The sequence below is a fragment of the Mustela putorius genome, unplaced genomic scaffold (genome assembly GCF_011764305.1).
Source record: "Mustela putorius furo isolate JIRA1106 unplaced genomic scaffold, ASM1176430v1.1 tig00003858_pilon_pilon_pilon, whole genome shotgun sequence".
NCBI classification, from domain to species: domain Eukaryota; kingdom Metazoa; phylum Chordata; class Mammalia; order Carnivora; family Mustelidae; genus Mustela; species Mustela putorius.
Window position 1 is genome coordinate 18,942,081 of NW_025422010.1, and position 13,647 is coordinate 18,955,727.

At 36.6% G+C, this 13,647-nt stretch overlaps 1 long non-coding RNA gene across 1 annotated transcript in view; it reads right to left on the reverse strand.

The window, feature by feature from the left end:
- Positions 1-13,647, reverse strand: part of LOC101675262 — a 191,620-nt gene that overhangs the window by 66,247 nt on the left and 111,726 nt on the right. The window lies entirely within an intron of this gene.

The window sequence follows — 13,647 nt, forward strand, 5'->3', positions numbered from 1 at the left end:
CAGTAATAAAAGAATACTGTAGCCTAATATAATGTAGCAAAAATAATATAATATCACATTTGTGATTTTCTTGCCCAAAATGCATAATTTCAATCTAAACATGAAAAAATATTAGGCAAACCAAATTGAAAGATGTTCTATAAAATAACTGACAACTACTCAATCAAAAGTGTCAAGTTCGGGGTACCTGGGTGGCTCAGTGGGTTAAAGCCTCTGCCTTCGGCTTAGGTCATGATCCCAGGGTTCTGGGATGGAGCCCCACATCGGGATCTCTGCTCAGTGGGGAGCCCGCTTCCTCCAATCTCTCTCTCTGCCTGCCTCTCTGCCTACTTGTGATCTCTGTCTGTCAAATAAATAAATAAAAATCTTAAAAAAAAAAAAGTGGCAAGTTCATAAAGAAAAGAATGAAGAACTGTCACAGATTGGATGACACTAAGGTGACACAACAATTAAATGCATTATGAGATCCTAGATGGTTTCATGGAATTGAAAAAGAACATTAGTGGTAAAACTGGTGAAATCTGAGTACGGACTTACTAGTTAACGGTATCGTCCAATGCTAATTTTTCTGTTTTAATAATCGTACTATGGTTATGCAAGTTTAGGAAAGGATAAATAAAAAGTATATGTGAATTTTCTGTACTATTTTTGTAACTTTTATGTAAGTCTAAAATTATTTCAAAATTAAAAAATAAAGGGAAAGTAAAGGTATATTGATTCTTTATTCTTTTTATATTTTCTGGAAGAATTTGTGTAAGATTAATATTACTCTTAAATGTTTGGTAGAATTTTATCAACAAAGCCATCTGGATTAAATAGTTTTACATTATGAATTTAATTTAATTAATATTCATAGGAGAGTTGAGATTTTCTAATTTTTCTTAAGACTACTTTTAGTTTATTTAGGAACTTTTCAATTTATTCATTTTACTTAATTTTCAAATATGTGGTCTCAGAGACTTCTGTAGTATCTTATCTTTTTTCTGACTACAGGGTCCATAATGATGTCATCTTTCTCATTTCTGGTATTGCCTATCTTGCCCTCTCTCGTTTTCCTGATCATCCTTGCCGTTGTTTTGCCAACTTTATTAGTTACAAAAAGAGAAATTTTAACTTCTTAGAAGTTTTTATGTTTTTCTCTTTTATTTTCTTAGATTTATTATTTCATTCTTTCTACTTTATTTGGTTTTATTTTATTTTTTTACTAACTTCTGGAAAGAGATGCCTGGCCATTGGTTTTCAGCCTTTCTTATTTTCTAACATATTCATTTAAAGCCATAATTTCACTCTACGCGAACTCTATCTGCAACTCTCAATCTATGATGTCTTATTTTCATTATGATATATTTCAAAAGTTCTTTACTGCTTCAGAAACCTACAGTGTTCACATTAGCATATTCTTCACTTATTCCCTTTTCTGGAAACATTTTCTTAATCATTAGAGTCTATAATGTAAAAGAATTCTACTAGGCATAACAAGGACACACAATTGAAGAAGTGAGGTACATAAACATGACCATAAAATTATAAATACCATAAAAATTATTTTAAAAATTATAAATACATCCATAAAATTATAAATGGTAAATGACATGAGTGGTACAGACAATACAAAGAAACACTGAATGCAGTGTTTGGAGAGAATTTCATGAAGAATGTACATTTTAGCTGAGTTTGTACTTATTGGAGGGATTTAGGTGGAGGGGAATGTAAGGGCCTATTTAGCCAGAGGGATTCAATCTTGGGTTAAACAGTGATTTTGTTGTTCATACAGTAAAACTTAAACTGACTCTGTCCCTCTTCCCCCCAGGGGAGGACTTACTTAAAAACAAGTCCCAGAAACCAGTCCCAAGTAACAAAGCCCAAATACAAGGGTGGGTCAGGCCAGGTGGAGACATCCAATCAGTGTGTTGGGGGGGGGGGGCACATACTGTCTCCCTAGTTACCAAGGAGTATGGGCCCTGCCCTTTGGGCACCTTTTGGGCGCCAATTCTGACCAAGGTGATAGGCTAGTTCAAATACCTACTAGGGTAAATTGTAATTCAACTGGTCACTTATGTGTGACCTAGTATGACTGTGCAGGTTTCTCTGTGTGTTACAATTTCATTGGCCACCTGTGCGGGGCCAGGCCCAACCACATGGCCTTGGTGCTTAAAAGCTAGTCTGTAAAGCAGAGAGAGGTCGCCCTCTCTGTAAGAGGCATGGTCCCAAGTGTTCGGTTTGATTCTCGATGCTTGGCGCGAAATAAAGCTTTGCTTGACCTTCGCTTTGTATCAGTTTTGCTCCTTTAATCACGGACCCATTATTGGGGGACCTTTCAGGGAAAGGATAAGAGGGACTGGGGTAAGCAAAGACCTAGGGGTAGAAAATTCAAAGAGATATTTGGGAAAACAGTGTGTAAGTCACTTGGACTTACTGAAGAATTTGTGTGATGAAATCAAAGAACTGAAGATGAAAAAAATTGGTTCCTCCTATGTATCATTTTATCTTTTTTAATTTTTTTTAAAGATTTTTTTTATTTATTTGACAGAGAGAGAGAGGGATGACAAGTAGGCAGAGAGGCAGGCAGAGAGAGAGAGGAGGAAGCAGGCTCCTGCTGAGCAGAGAGCCCAATGCGGGACTCGATCCCAGGACCCTGAGACCATGACCTGATCTGAAGGCAGAGGCTTAACCCACTGAGCCACTCAGGTGCCCCCTATGTGTCATTTTAAATATTGGGTTAGTGAACTTGATATTACTTTATAGAGAATAAAAAGACCATTTAAAATTTTTTAGATTGACAACTGAAATAAAGAATATTGTAGGAATATTTATCAGTAGGCTTGAGCTGTGTAAATTGAAGAAAAAAGAAACTAAAAGCAGGAAACCAGGAATGTGTACTGAAGTCTTTATTGAGGTGCTACTAGTGGGAATTAGACGATCTATAGAACTTGCCTGGGGATGTCTCATTGACTCCCACGGTCACTTTGGCTCCAGTGAATAGGACAAAAGAATTTCTCTTATCACATCAAAGGCACTATACATTTTATTTTAGGCTGAGAAGAGAATCAGAAGTAACGATATAGGTAGCCTGCAGCATTTGTTTAAATGCTTTTTCTCACTTTTTTCTTTTTTTGGAGAAGGCCTTGCTGGTGTTTTGGATTTCTGCTATTTCAGCAGGTATGTGGGGAATTGTTACAATTTTCACTGTGTCAATTACATTGGCCAAAAGATAGTGTATTGCATTTCAACCTGATGCCTTCCACATTTGTATAGATCTCAAACCCCATAGTTTAGCAATGAGGCAAAAATATGCCACATCTGCATGATCCTAAAGGTCATTCCCTTGAAATGCATCATACTAAATGGAATTTTATTTCTTGCCAAAAACTTTGTGGGCCTCTGTCACAACATTTATCTTTCTTCCATCAACAGCAGCAACAGAAGCAGCATCAAAATATTTCATGTTCAACCTTGGATGACATCAGAGACTCTCCAGTATGTTTCTATGGGTTTTCACCATATTCCTGGAACCTTAGACTCACTGTTTCCACATTCCCCATCTCATCACCATTACAGATCAAGATTCACTTTCTTTGCAAATGGCTTGGTTAACCTTGCCCACTAGCAAAATCACTGACTTAACCATCTCTACACTAAAAGTTTACATATGCAAATATCTATTTCTCTTGCGTTGCTTTTTGTCTTTTCTATTAGGTTATAAACTTCGTATGAGCTGTGAGTGTTCAAAAACTGTCTTACAACTGACCAACCCCCATTTTTTTATGATTTGTTAATTTCATAAGACTGCCTATAAATTTATCCTATTCTTCATAACTTTATTCTCTTTCTCGCAGACTCACCACGCATCACTCTAATAGGCTAACGTTTTCAGAACATCTCCTGGTATTGTGAAAACACTCAGAAACACTGACAATACTGAGAAAAAGAGCACTCTTTAAACCATCTTCTCCGTTGTTATGCTATAGTCCCCAAAGCTGCCTGAGAAAGTCACCATATTTTTATTGTCAATCATGAAAGTGCTGATGTTTATTCCAAGAGCACTTTTTTTGAGGAAGGAACACACCTTCCACTCCTCTGGCTTCTCTGACGAGAATTTTTCCTAAGCCACTTGTGAGTTCTTGGCCCACCCCTTACTTTTCACTACGGAAATAGAGTGAGTTACCTGACTTGATAAGTCTGGGAGTGGGAGACAAATTGAACATTTACAACTCAGCATCTTCTTCTTTTTTTTTTCTTTTTAAAGATTTTATTTATTTATTTGACAGAGACACAGTGAGAGAGGGAACACAAGCAGGTGCAGTGGGAGAGAGAGAAGTAGGCTTCTCACTGAGCGGGAAGCCTGATGTGGGGCTCGATATCAAGACCCTGGGATCATGACCTGAGCCAGAGGCAGATGCTTAACTGACTGAGCCACCCAGGCACCTCCAACTCAGCATCTTCTTATCATTCTCTTCCTCTTGGGAGACAGTGAGGCTCCTCCATGCCAGAAGTTTTACAGGGCAAACCCCTCAGAAGACAGCCTACAGAGGAGCAGTGCTGCCTGAGGCTTGTACATCAGTCTCGTTCCAGTATTAAGTATTAATATTAAGCTATCCATTTTTGCTGCACACTTAAGCTTCTAACAGCTGGACTCTTGATTTCCAACCAACTTACTCTTTGTTTTATGCCATAAAATTAGTCATGAAAGGAGTGTGTTTATTGGGTCCCCCTCCAATATCAACAGTGCTACCAGACATTTGGCTGGCATTGGCCGAAGTTAGTAAGATCCCAAGGCAATGTTGCCCTCTATGAATGTGAGCATGGCGGACATTCCCGAAAGCCTATGCTACAGTTAGCACTCACAGTGTCCACTGTGGTCCCCTATACTTCTCTCTCTGATAAACTGCCAAGTTTCCCTCATCCCACTGTCCTGTGACCTACAGCCACAAACCAGTCTCAAGGAACACATGGCATCCTACAGTGATCGACCAATACCTTTCCTTTATCAGGACAGGGCCATTTCCCAGGCTGCCTGATTCTATAAGCCCTTATTGAATGACAATTCTGTACACATTGTGATCCTACCATGATATTTATCTCTTGGTTTGCCAAAGCACTAAGGACATTCTAATACTTGTTCATTAAGTTGCATTTTATAGCCTCCTTTTAAGTAGCTGACAACAAGTGGGATTATCACAGTGGAGGGTTTTTTATACCTCAAAGGAAAGAAGTACTCTAGTCCAGTCTATAAATGTACACTTTAAACTTGTTCTGGATATTGTTCATGTCTCTACCAATCTAAAGATGAGGTATCCAAAGGTCATTTTCTAAAAAATCAGATGAATTTAAATCAAGTGAAAGTGTGGCCAAAATCAATCTCAGAATTGAACATTGCTGCTCCAGTACCTGACTTCCAAATGACACAGAAAGCCTCAAAGACAACTGGGAAAAATAGACACAGGTGAAACCTCCCTTCACTGGTTCTTTCCTCCTACCTCCTACCCATATCACCTAGTTTCCAGGCTTTTTTCTCTTCTAGGCCCAGATATGGCTGATGTATGTGGAAATAAAATCTCCCAACTTTCCCTCTCTGAGACCAACTGAGCTTATTATACAATCTCAGCTCTTGTTCCAAGAAAACCAAGATCAATCTCAAAACGCAGTCTTCTGAACTTGGCAGACACTTGTGTGGGAAAGTCTTTAAACAAAAACAAATTTGTTGATGTACTGGGACAAGAAACTCAGAGAACAGATAAAATGTTCCATGAGCCAACTCTGCCCTCAGCTTCAGCATTCACACTTTTCTCAGCCAACAGTCCTTGTTCCACTATAGCTGAAGCCAACTCATCAGCTTGTCATGATTAAGTCAAATGCCTTTACCAAAGGGCCAAAAGAACACCAACACAACCACGGAGAGAATCCCGAACTGCAGAAACCTTGGGCTTTGGTGCATGAAGGAAACACTTGATCCACAAAAGAAGTGAAGAAAGGTATGAACAACAATTACATTGAGACGGCTTTTATACCTCCAGTTCACGCCAACCAATTAATTTCTTCAGGCCACACTTTTTCTCCTCGCCAAGGGTACATAGAGACGGGTCCCCGTATCTTTGTTACAGGGAGTGACAACATGACAAAACTGAGTGAGTTCTGCTTCAAAATAGAAATAGAAATAAAGATTAGGGTTCCCTGAGGAAGGAAGTTGCTTTTCCTTTCCCAAGAAACAAGTGAAAGAGACAAGGAGATGAGGGTCCTGGGGAATATCAAAACAGCTGCAGCTCCTTAGACAAGGGAAAACTATATTGTTAAGGGATAGTCTTGAGCCCGGAACAGAGATACTACTAAGAAACCCGGTCTTATAAAGGACCACCGCAGCCAGAAAGCAAAGCTAATCCTTTTATATCTAGTGAATATAGAGGCTCATGATGACTGAGTGGGTTGATACATTATTCAAAAGGAAACGTAGCCCTTTGGGATTTGTGCCTGTGCCCAACTTTTTTTCCTCTGTGACTTCTCTAAGAACAGGTGCTTAAAATGTGCACATGAGAGCGAAACAGAAGATGCAAGACTGTCAACTAACTCCCAACAATGCTGCATATTTTCAGTCTACAGATTTTATTGAGTTGTTTCTTCTCAAGAGTTAATGATAGTGGAACTAAAAGAACCGCCACTGAGATGCTCATCCTGGTCTTCCTCAGAAGCCCATCTTCACTGATAAAAGTCCATAATAAGAATTAATATCAAGCCCAGTGGCACTGTACCCAAGCAGAGACCTTTATTTCCCAGGGCTCAAAGTGCTTCCCAAACACCAATTCTGTGATCCACAATCTGAATCAGTGTGTAGCAAACAGGATAAGTTTATCTTCTAAATACCAATATCTATGTTCAAATCAAGAATGGTTCCAACCAACAGTGGAGGGATTAGAACATGGAAGTCAGTGTCCCACCAATATAACCCCGGGGCCATCATATCAGTGCTACTAAAAATGTTATTAACTAATTATGTGAACCCCATTGATGCAAGTTGTGATGTAATGTCTTTGACAGTGTTGTTGCCCTGTTGATCCATGCCATTATTCTGAGCCTGGATCCAGACCTATTACACACTCACGCCCCATAATATGAGCAAGATCCAAAAAGCCGATATTACTTTCTCACATTCTTAGACAGTAATAATACTCTTGTTTTCTGTGAATAAACTAGTCTTTTCAAAGAGAGCCTCATATATTATAACTAGTTCCCCGATTTCTTTTCACAAAGTACAGGTAGGTATCTGGTAGAGCTCGCAGCCTAGAAGTAGAATATTCCTTGCAATGGAATGTTCCAGCTCATTGACAATAATAAATTGTTAATTGTGGGGTAATTTCTATGGTATTTATAGAATTTAAAGAAAACATTTCTATTCTTTCAGAAATTGACCATGAGTTAAACAAGGCCAACTTTATCAAAATTCCCCAAGTTCACAAAATCTCAATGCTGGAAAGAACTTTGAAAGTTCATGTAGTTCATTTTTAACCTGTTAGAAAATAAAAGACCAAAAGAACTGGGAATAAAGGAAAAAAATAAAACTCTGGATTATAATCCTATCTCAACCACTAATCCATTCGACCTGGAACGCATCACATCATTTCCCTCAAGTTCAATGTTATGATGATTGGTTTGGACCAGAGTATGTCTAAAGTGAAAATTGGTGATTTTATGAAATCAGACTACTTTTAAAGTTGACTAGAGAGAAAGAATCTACATCCTGCCTTAAAGATATATGCCAGAACATTATAATTTTCAGACTAGAGGAACACTAATTGTCATAGCTGACATCTGGGGAAATTTTAATCTATACCAAAGTTAAGCTTCTACATAATCATTAAAAAGTGAGAATACTTTTTCTACTCAAGACAACCTAAGAGAATGACAGAATGAGAAAACAGAAGATGTGTCACCATTTGCTGCTCTTATTTAATGCCATCTGTAACATGACTAGAGACCAGCTGAATAGTGTACCTGCCTAGGGAACAGTTCGGATCTCTCTCTTAAGGTTATTCCACTTTTGCACTGTATGTTAACTAACTAAAATTTAAATTAAAAGAAAAAAGTTTAGGGGCGCCTGGGTGGCTCTGTCATTTAAATGTGCCCAACTCTTGATTTTGGCTCAGGTCATGATCTCAGGATCATGAGATCGAGCCCCATATCAGGCCAAGCACTCAGCAGGGAGTCTGCTTCCCCTCTGCCTTTCCCTCTGCCTCTCCCCCTACTTGTACTCTCTCTCTCTCTCTCTAAAATAAATAAAACAAATCTTTAAATAAATAAATAAGTTTATTCTTAAATATTATTTTTGATGCTAGTGTAAATGGAATTGTTCTCTTAATTTTCTTTTAGGACAACTTGTCATTAGTGAACAAAACACAATTGATATTTGTACACTGATTTTGTATCCTGCAACTTCATTAAATTCATTTACTAGTTCTAAAAGTTTTTTGGTAGAGTCTTCAGAATATTTTACGTATAAGATCATGTCATCAACAAAAAGAGATCATTTTACTTCTTCCTTCCTGATTTGGATGCCTATTTACTCCTTTTCTTGCAGTTCACTCTAGCTACATTTCCTGTACTATGTTGAATACAAGTAGTGAAAGTTGACAGTTTTGCTTTTTTCTAGATCTTAGAGGAAAAGCTTTCAGTTTTTCACTGAAGAACTGAACTGGGTATGATTGTATGGCCTTTACTATGTTCAAGTAATTTCCTCATTTATTTAATTTGTTGAGAGATTTATTTTTCTACCATAAAAGGGTGTTGAATTTTTTCAAATGTTTTTTCTGCATCTATTGAGATGATCATGATTTTATCTTTCATTCTGTTAATGATATGGTGTTATCACATTGATTATGTTGTATGTTGAACCATCCTTGCATCCCTAGGATAAATCCCACTTAGTCACCTTTAATACGCTGTTGAATTTGGTTTGCCAACTTTTGTAGAAGGCTTTTGCATCATGTTCATCATGGATATTGGCCTGTAATATTCTTTTCTTGTGGTGTTTTTGTCTGTCTTTTATATCAGAATGAGGCTGGTTTTGTAAAAAGACTTGAGAGTGCTCCCTCTTTTTCTATCTTTTAGAAGAGCTTAAAAAGTGTTGGTATTAATTCTTTTTTAAATGTTTGGGGAAGTCACCTGTGAAACCAACTAGTCCTGAACTTTTCTCCATTGGAAAAATTGTTATTATGATTAAATCTCCTTATTTATTATTGATCTGTTTAGATGCTTTCTATTTCCTCTTAATTCAGTCTTGGTACCCTTATATCTATTTTTATTTCTGTGATGTTAGTTATAGCATCTCCTCTTCCACTTCTGATTTTATTTGTTTGAGTCTTCTCTCTGTCTCTGATTGATTCTTCTGTCTCTCTGTTCATTTAAGGGTTTCTTGATTTCATTCATCTTTTCTAAAAATGAACTGTTAGTTTCATTGACTTTTTTTTCTATTTCATTTCATTCATTTCTATTTCATTTATTTTTCCCATGATCTTTATTATCTCTTTCTTTTTGCTAACTTTTGGCTTAATTTGTTCATTTTCTTATTCCTTGTGGTACAATGTTAGGTTGTTTACTTGAGATCTTTCTTCTTTTTTAAATGTATGCATTTATCGCTACAAACATCCCTGTTAGTACTATTTTTGCTCGCATCCCATCAGCAATTTTACATTGTGCTTTTGTTTTCATTTGTCTCAAGATACATCCTAATTCCTGATTTCCTTTTTGATTTCTTCTTCAGTCCAGTGGTTGTTCAAGAGTATATGTTTTCTATTTTTACCATTTGGTCTTTTTTCCCTTTTCCCTCTTTTTCTTCTTTCTTTTGAATTAAGTGTTCTGTTTCCCATTTTACATCCTTTTCACCTAATTAGCTAAATATTAGAAAATATTATCTAAATATCCCTGTAATTATTTTAGGGCTTATAAGATATATATTTTAATTATTTCAATCTGCCTTCAAGTAATATTGAACCACTTCACATATAGTACAAGAACTGTATAATCCTCTACTTCCATAATTTTCTTCCCTGTGTTTTTATTCATTTTATTCTACATGTTATAAGTCTCAGACTACATTGTTATTATTTTTGCTTCATGCGTTCACTTATCTTTTTAAAAGTCAAATAATCAAAACTACTGTTCTTTACTTAAATATTTACCATTTCTGGTACTTTTCATTGTTTTATTTAGATCAGAGTCTCTATGTGGTGTGATTTTTCTTCTGCCTAAAGGATTTCCTTAATATTTCCTATTAAGCAGCCTTGATAATGATGAAGTATTTCACATTTTATATTAATTTTGAAGATATTTTTGCTGGGTGAAGAATTGTAAGTTGACTATTTTTTCTCTCAGTACACTAAAGATACTGTCCCATTGTCCATCTAGCATTCACTGTTCACAATAAGAAATCTGTTTGCATTTATTTTTGTTCTTCTGTAGACAGTGTATATTATTTCTCTAACAACTTTTAAGGTTTTTTAAAAAATCATTGTCTTTGAGGGATTGTAATGTGTATCAAAGTCATTTTCTTCATGTTTCTCTTGCTTGAGGTTCATTCAGCTTCTTTGATCCAAGGTTTTTAACTTTTACCAAATTGGGAAAATTTTTAGCCATCATTTTTTCAAAAGTTTTCCTACCAACCTTCTTCCCCTTCAGGGACTTCAATTACATATATACCAAGTTGTCCCACTCTTCACTAATGCTCTGCTCATTCCTTTCAGTCTTTCTCTCTGTGTTTCATTTTGGAAGTTTCTATTGTGATATCTTCAATTTCATTAATCTTTTATTCTATAATTTATAATGTGCATTAATCTCGTATATTATATATTTCATACTAGATATTATAACTTTCATCTCTGCAAGTTCAGTTTTCATCTTTTATGTCTTCCATGTCTATTTGACTTGTTCAATCTTCTTGAACATAAAATATAGCTATAATTACTATTTTAATGCCTTTATCTACTAATTTTCTCCTTTGAGTCAGTTTTGATTGATTGATTTTTCTTCTCATGATGGATCCTATTTTTCCTTCTTTGTGTGCCTACTTATTTTTATTGAATGCTACACATGATTACTTTTACCCTGTTGGGTGCTGAATATTGTTGTAATTCTATAAATATTATGAGCTCCCTTTTGGGATGCAGTTAAGTTACTTGGAACAGGTTAATCCTTTTATTTATTTATTTATTTTAAATCAGAGAGAGAGAGAGAGAGAGCACAAGCAGGGTAGTGGCAGACAGAGGGAGAAGCAAGAAACCCAATGTGAGACTTGATCCCAGGACATTAGGATCATGAACTGAACTGAAGGCAGCCATTTAACTGTCTGAGTCACCCAAGCATCCCAGGTTAATACTTTTAGATTGTGCTTTTAAGCTTTGCTAAATAAGACCAGGAACGCATTTAATCTAGGGCTAATTTTGTACTACAAGTGAAGCAAAGCCCTCCTTTGTACTCTACCTGATGTCTTGTGAATTATGAGACTTTCCACTTTGGCTGGTGGACAGTTACTATTCCTGTGCCTTTTGGGAGCTCTGAGGATTGTTCACTGTAATCTTTTTGTGTGTGTGTTTTTTTCCCCTGGTCTTTAGTCATTTCCTCATAGGCATACACTGATTGGTATTTACCTGAATACTTGAAAGGACATAACTTCTGCAGCTCCTCAGAGTTCTTTCTCTTTGTGCAGCTCCAGTACTCTGTCCTTCAAACTTTAGCCTTTTTGGCTGCCAAGGATGTTCACCTCTTTCTTCTCAATTTAAGAGATTACTGGGCTCTGCTTTGGTTACTTCTCCCTAGGGCACAGCTTAGAAATTTTCTTCAAGTAGTAATCTGGGGCATTTGCAAGGTTCACCTCATTTGTCTCCCTTTCCTCAGGGACCCATGTCTTTCATTGGCTGATGTTCAATATCCAAGAACCATTGTTTGTCCAGATACTCTGCTGCTTCAGTCAGGAGAATGAATCCAGTCTCCATTACTTCATCTTGGCCGGAAAAAGAGTTGATCATACAATTTGAAAATTTCTTCACCCTGCAGAGTCTCTGTGTTCAAGTTTTCTATTGTAGTATAATAAATCACTTCAAAAATTATTGGATTATCACAATGATAGTATTTATTTTGCTCATGAATCTATAGTTTGGGTATGACTATATGAGGACACCTCATCTTTGCTCTACCTGGCATTAGCTGTGTGGTTCAAAAGCTGGGAGATGGGATCATCTGGATATTTACTTATTCAAAAATGTCTGGCCACTCAGGTGAAGCTGTTTTCAGAACACCTCATGCCATCTTGTCAGATGGTGATTTGGCTTCTTCACAGCATGTGGCTGGGTTCTCAAGGGCAAGTGTTTAGAGATAGAGAAAATCATGTGAATGCTACATCATCTTTTTTAACCTCACTTTGAAAATGACATTAGCTAAGTTCCTCACATTATACTCTTGAGAAGCAGGTCACTAAAATCAGGTCATATTCAAGGAGAGAGGAATTGGACTCCACCTTTTGATGTGAGAAATGTCAAAGAATTTGTGAGCATGTTTTTAAAACTCCAAACTGTTTTCTCTATGTTGCCCTTTGCTGCTTATTTTGATCTCCATTTTTTCATATCAGATATTTTCCTCTCCCAACTGATACCCATTGGTTAGATATTCTTATTTAAGATAGGGGTACTAAATATCTCCAAGTGTGTGGGAGGATTTGTCTATTCTGAACTTTATTGTGGTCTGGTTGGAGAAAATAAAATATATATATATATGTTTTGGCATTTCCTCTTATGCCAATCTGACTTCCTAGGATAAAAATAATCTCCAGTCTCTCCTTTGGAGGATGAAGGTGAATATTCTGGGACATGAATGAAGGAAAAGGGCTGGGATACTTCAGAATCCAGGATGCAAATAATGTCTAGTTCCCCATTTTCTGTCCAGTATCTCCAACCACAACTGAACTTGAAGTTCCATCTACCTATCTCCTCTAGAGAATATAACTTTATTCTTTTTTTAGGATGAAAGAAGGACCATTCATCAGGTGGCTCCTCAGAGTGTGGGAGGCAATGTGGAATCTGCATAGTTCTTAAGCGGGCTTTCAAACAATCCTTCCCTTTTTAAAAAATTTAATTTAATTTTTTATTAATTATTTTTATTAACATATAATATATTATTTGTCCCAGGGGTACAAGTCTGTGAATCATCAGGCTTACACACTTCACAGCACTCACCATATCGCATACCCTTCCTAATGTCCATAACCCAATCAAACAGTCCTTATTCATACTCCACTACCAGAGGAATCTAGCACCAGAAATCACTGCGTCTTTGGACAATTCCTCTATGTAAACCAGATGGATTTCTGCCTTTCCTCACTGCTGCCATAGAATTCTTTTTTCATAGGTGTAGTAAGAATTTGTCACTCATCTCCATCAGTTTTCCTATTTTCAAAATTTTGTTTTTGCTGGCTTCTCTCTCATTCTTTCCTTTTATGTAGGTTTAGTCTTCTAAAAAATTCTTTTGTTGGCATTTGGTGTGATTGAGGGAAGAAGCAAGTATAAGCATGTGTTTAATCTATTACCTTTTCTAAAGCTTTACCTTCAGATTACTCAACACCAAGATTTTCTAGGTTCAACTATCTTCTTTGCAACATCCAAGTCTCTAATT